Consider the following 6,000-nt stretch of genomic DNA (forward strand, 5'->3'; position numbering starts at 1 on the left):
ACATTGAATATAAATGGACTAAACTCTCCAATTAAAAGACATAGACTGGCTGAAGGGATAAAAAAAAAAGACCCAGTGATATGTTACCTACAAGAAACACATTTTGCCAGGCTGGGTGCAGTGGCTCACACCTCTAATCCAAGCACTTTGGGAGGCTGAGGTGGGCAGATCACAAGGTCAGGAGTTCAAGACCAGCCTGGCCAACATAGTGAAACTCCATTTCTACTAAAATAACAAAAATTAGCCGAGTGTGGTGACACATACCTGTAGCCCCAGCTACTCGAGAGGCTGAGGCAGGAGAATCACTTGAACCCGGGAGGCAGAGGTTGCAGTGAGCTGAGATTATGCCACTGCACTCCAGCCTGGGCGACAGAGTGAGACTCTGTCTCAAAAAAAAAAAAAAAAAAAAAAAAAAACACATTTCACCTATAAAGGCACACGTTAACAGAAAATAAAGAGATGGAAAAGATATTCTATACCAACGAAACCAAAGCAGAGGAAGAGTATCTGTATTTATATCAGACAAAATAGATTTGAAGACAAAAACTATAGGAATAGACAAAGAAGGTCTCCATATAATGATAAAGGAATTAATTCACCAAAAGGATATGACCATTGTAAATATATATGCACCAAACACTGGAGCACCCAGATACATAAAGCAAATACTATTAGAGTTAAAAAAGAGATAGACCCAAGTACAATTAATACCCCACTTGCAGAATGTTCCTGAATGACCAGTTGGTCAATAAAGAAATCAAGAAAGAATTTGAAAAATTTCTTGAAACAAATAATAATGGAAACACACATACCAAAACCTGAGGGATACAGTGAAAGCAATACTAAAAAGAACTTTATAGCTATAAGTGTCTTCATCAAAAAGCAAAAAAATTCAAATAACCTAATAATGCATCTTAAAGAACTAGAAAAGTGAGAGCAAACCAAACCCAAAATTAGTAGAAGAAGGAAGTAATAAAGATCAGAGCAGAAATAAATGAATTCGAAATGAAGAAAACAATACAAAATGACAATGAAAGAAAAAGCTGGTCTTTTAAAGATAAGCAAAATTGGCAAACCTTTAGCCAGACTATGAAAAAAGAGAGAAGCTCCAAATAAATAAAATCAGAGATGAAAAAGGAAGTATTACAACTCACACCATATAAATTCAGTAAAGTTGCAGGATACACAATGAAAATACAAAAATCAGTTGCATTTCTATATGCCAACAGTGAACAATCTGAAAAGAAATCAAGAAAGTAATTCCATTTACAACAGCAACAAATAAAATAGAATGCCTAGGAATTAACTTAATCGAAAAAGCAAAAGATCTTTACAATGAAAACTATAAGACATTGATGTAAGAAATAGAAAAAGATGCAAAAAAATGAAAGACATTTTTATGTTCATGGATTAGAAGAATCAATATTGTTAAAATGTCCATAATTCTCAAAGCAATCTACAGATTTAATGCAATCCTTATGAAAATACCAATGACATTCTTCACAGAAATAGAAAAAAATCCCAAAATTTATATGAAACTAAAAAGACCCAGAATATCCAAAAGCATCTTAAGCCAAAAGAACAAAATTGGAGGAATCACATTACCTGACTTTAAATTATACTACAGAGCTGTAATAACCAAAACAGAATGGTACTGGCATTAAAACAGGCATATAGATTAGTGGAACAGAATAAAGAACTCAGAGATAAATCCATACATCTACAGTGAACTCATTTTTGACAAAGATGAAAAGAACATACGTTGAGGAAAGGACAGTTTCTTCAATAAATGGTGCTAAAAAAATAAGCATCCATATGCAGAAGAATTAAACTAGATTCCTACCTCTTGCCATATATAAAAATCAAATCAAAATGGATTAAAGACTTAAATATAAGACATTAAGCTATGTAACTACTACAACAAAACATTGGGAAAACTCTCCAGAACATTGATCTGGCCAAACATTTCTTAAGTAATATCCCACAAGCACAGGTACCCAAAGCAAAAATGGACAAATGGGATCACATTAAGTTAGCACATCAAAGGGCACAATCAACCAAGGGAAGAGACAATCACTGATTGGCTGATATCCAAAAGACAGGCAATAACAAATCCTGGGAAGGATGTGGAGAAAAGCAAACCCTTGAACACTGTTGATGGGAATGTAAATTAGTACAACGACTATGGAGTTTCCTCAAAAAACTAAAAATAGAGCTACCATATGCTCCAGCCATCCCACTGCTAGGTATCTACCCAAAAGAAAGGAAATCAGCATATTGAAGAGATATCTCACTCCTGTGTTTGTTGCAGCATTATTTACAATGGTTAAGATTTGGAAGCAGCTAAAGTGTTCATCAACAGATGAATGGATAAAGAAAAATGTGATACTTACACACAGTGAAGTACTATTACAGCCACAAAAAAGAATGTGATCCTGTTATTTGCAACAACATGGATGAAACAGGAAGTCATTATGCTAAGTGAAATAAACCAGACACAGAAAGACATACATCACGTGTTCTCATTTGTGCAAGCTAAAAATCAAAACAACAACTCATGGAGACAGGGAACAGAAGGATGGTTACGAGAGGCTGGGAAGGGTAGTGGAGAGGATGTGAGGCTAGCTAATAGGTACAAAAAACAGTTAGAAAGGATGAATAAAACCTAGTATTTGCTAGCACAGCCGCGTGAGAAGAGTCAACAATAATTTAATTGTACATTTTAAAGTAACTAAAAGAGTATAATTGGATTGTTTGTAACACAAGGATAAATGTTTGACATGATGGATACCCCTGTTTTATGTGATGTGATTATTATGCATTGCATGCCTATATCAAAGCATCTCATGTACCCCATAAATATATACACCTATTATGTACCCCAAAATAAAAATAAAATAAATACAAATAAAGTTAAAAATTAAAAACAAAAACATCACAAAACTTCCAAATAAAGACTCCAAACATTTCTAATATTAAGGATTAAAATAAATGTGAGCTATACATACACTAAAGAGAGATGAATAAAAACAAGTATGAAAATTATTTTTTAAAAAACTACAATGAGATATAATCTTACCCTGGTTTAAATGGCTTTTATCCAAAAGACAGGCAATAATGGATGCTGGTGAGGATGTGGAGAAACGGGAACCCTTGTACATTGTTGGTGGAAATGTAAATTAGTGCAACTACTATGGAGAACAGTTTAGAGGTTCCTCAGGAAACTAAAAGTAGAGCTACCTTACGATCCGGCAATCCCACTCCTAGGTATACACCCAGAAGAAAAGAAATCAGGATATCAAAGAGATATCTGCACTCCCATGTTTATCACAGCACTATTCACAATAGCCAAGATTTGGAAGCAACTTAAGCGTCCATCAACAGACAAATGGATAAAGACAATGTGGTCCATATACACAATGGAGTACTACAAAGCCATAAAAAGAATGAGATCCTGTCATTTAAAACAACATTGATGGAACTTGACTGAGGTTATTATGTCAAGTGAAATAAGCCAAACACAGAAAAACAGACTTCATAGGTTCTCCTTATTTGTGGGAGCTAAAAACTAAAATAATTGAACTCATGAAGACAGAGTAGAAGGATGGTTACCAGAGGGTGTGAAGGGTAGTGAAAAGTGGTGGGGGGTGGGCACTGAAACAGTTAATGGGTATGAAAAGTTAGAAAGAATGAATAAGACCTAGTATTTGCTAGTACAACAGGATGACTATAGTCAAAAATAATTTAATTGTACATTTTAAAATAACTAAAATTGTATAATTGGATTGTTTGTAACACAAAGCATAAGTGCTTGAGGTGATGGATACCCCATCTGCCCTGATGTGATTTTTATGCATTGCATGCCTACATCAAAATATCTTATGTAATCCGTAAATATATACACATACTATGTACCCAGAAAAATTTTTTACATCAGAAAACAATGCCAAAGAAAGAAAGACTGGCAACTAGTGATCTCAAGCCACAATGCTAAACCCTCTCCTAACTCTGTCCTCAGTCAGCAGATGAGTTTGGGCCTGACTTCACTGAGAAAATCCAAGTCATTGCAGGAGCAAACCCTTAACTGACTCTCCTAGCCACATATAAATACATCCCATTAGCAGCTCACCCTCCTTATCTTCTTTTATGCTTTCTCAGTAAAAGAGCTGCATTCCTGCAGAAAAAGAGTAATTTCTCCACTTTAGTTTTGATCCTGTCCCCCTACCCCACCTGAGGTAGCTTTATTGATCATTCTCTTTTCCTCATGACTTGCCTGTTCCACTAACTCATTCTTCCACAGTAAATATTTAGTAAACAATCAATTTTTGTTCCACACCACATTTTCTCCACCTTTTTTTCTGGGAAAATCTCTGCATTTCTTAGAAAATGCCACCTGTAATGACCAAGTGGCAGTGTCCTCTGCCATGGTCTTATATAATCCTGTATGCTAGTCACAGTTAATTTTCCAGGGAATAAAGTGAAGGTGAGACCCCCAAGGTCCTGAGTATTCATTCACAAGTGACATATCTTCAGAAAAATATCAAAGCTCTTCCCCTCAGATAATCAGATGAGCTGGTTTGTTGTTCTAAACAGAGGAGAGAAGAAAACCCAAAACAGAGAAGAGAATCAAGAGGAGAAACAAGATGAAGACCAGCTAGCACGAGGTGAAGAGCGTGAGCCAAACTCCAAGGTTGTGGAGGAGGGGAGGAGGAGAAGAGGAGAAAGCAAGGAGAGAGATGGGTGAAGACTATTTTAAGCACAGAAACATATTCCTTTATTTGAAAGTGTTTGTTTACTGTCATATCACTCCTCTGTCTTCCCAGAGATCTTCATGAAACATTTTTCTGAGGGGATTTTGTTGTTGATGATTTTTTTTTTCTAGATTCTCCAAGAGCGTCTTATTTATTTATTTATTTATTTTTAAATTTTATTATTATACTTAAAGTTTTAGGGTACATGTGCACAATGTGCAGGTTTGTTACATATGTATACATGTGCCATGTTGGTGTGCTGCACCCATTAACTCATCATTTAGCATGAGGTATATCTCCTAATGCTATCCCTCCCCCCTCCCCCCCACCCCACAACAGTCCCCAGAGTGTGATGTTCCCCTTCCCGTGTCCATGTGTTCTCATTGTTCAATTCCCACCTATGAGTGAGAACATGCGGTGTTTGGTTTTTTGTCCTTGCGATAGTTTACTGTTGTTGATGATTTTAAAAGAGGGCAGAGGCTCACTCACATCTGCATTGCTGTGGCACAGCACAGAGATCTCTCACACAAAAGAGAGAATCAAAAGAAAGAGGTCAGGAGGTTGTAAAGTATGGCCCACCTGCATTCCACCCCCAGAAATTTATAGAAATTATGGGAAGAGCTTTGAACTCATGGAAGGCATGTAATCAAGTCAATCTTACTATTTTCTCTAAAAAGACAGAAAGAAGGCTCTGATGATGCTGTCATATGTCCAAGTACCTAGATGGTAACTCACAGATAGTTCTAAAGCAGTGATTCTCAAAATTTGTCAAACATGAATGGGACTTGAGGCTCCTCTTCTTTAAGTCTTTGATTCTTATGGGTGGCTAATGCTTAATTATATAAACTTATATCACTGAGTAAATACTAAGGGTTCCTAAATTGGGTGGTCATAACATAAAATTCACCAGTTGCCAGAGTTTACTGAAGACTCTATTACAAAGCATCTGGCTGCCACTGAATGCTATAAAATTCCCATTGTGCCTGTTCCCCAGAAACATTAGAATTTCCATAATTCTCAGACTGGACTATATTATCTGTACCATCAATGTTAGCATGAGTAGGTCACAGTTTCAATTGCTGCTATTCCTGAACTAATAAATACAAATTCATAAGTTTTAGTTTTGTGGGTCATTTTGTTTTTGTGTAATTGCTGCAATGTTACCATTCTGATTTTAATTTTGGCCCTCTCCAAGTCTTTGTTATAATCAAGTTCTTTCCAGTGGGGAGATGGGAACAGCTTGAGTAGA

The 6,000-nt window shown here is 36.0% G+C and overlaps 1 long non-coding RNA gene across 1 annotated transcript in view; it reads right to left on the reverse strand.

Moving 5' to 3' along the window:
• LOC105739420 overlaps positions 1–4,569 on the reverse strand; it is a 30,149-nt gene extending 25,580 nt beyond the window's left edge. The window contains exon 1 of the long non-coding RNA XR_001115332.2: positions 4,394–4,569. This is a non-coding gene — a long non-coding RNA (uncharacterized LOC105739420). The remainder of the gene's footprint in view (positions 1–4,393) is intronic.
• Between the last annotated feature and the right edge of the window lie 1,431 nt (positions 4,570–6,000).

Source organism: Nomascus leucogenys, chromosome 2, assembly GCF_006542625.1.
Source record: "Nomascus leucogenys isolate Asia chromosome 2, Asia_NLE_v1, whole genome shotgun sequence".
NCBI classification, from domain to species: Eukaryota; Metazoa; Chordata; class Mammalia; order Primates; family Hylobatidae; genus Nomascus; species Nomascus leucogenys.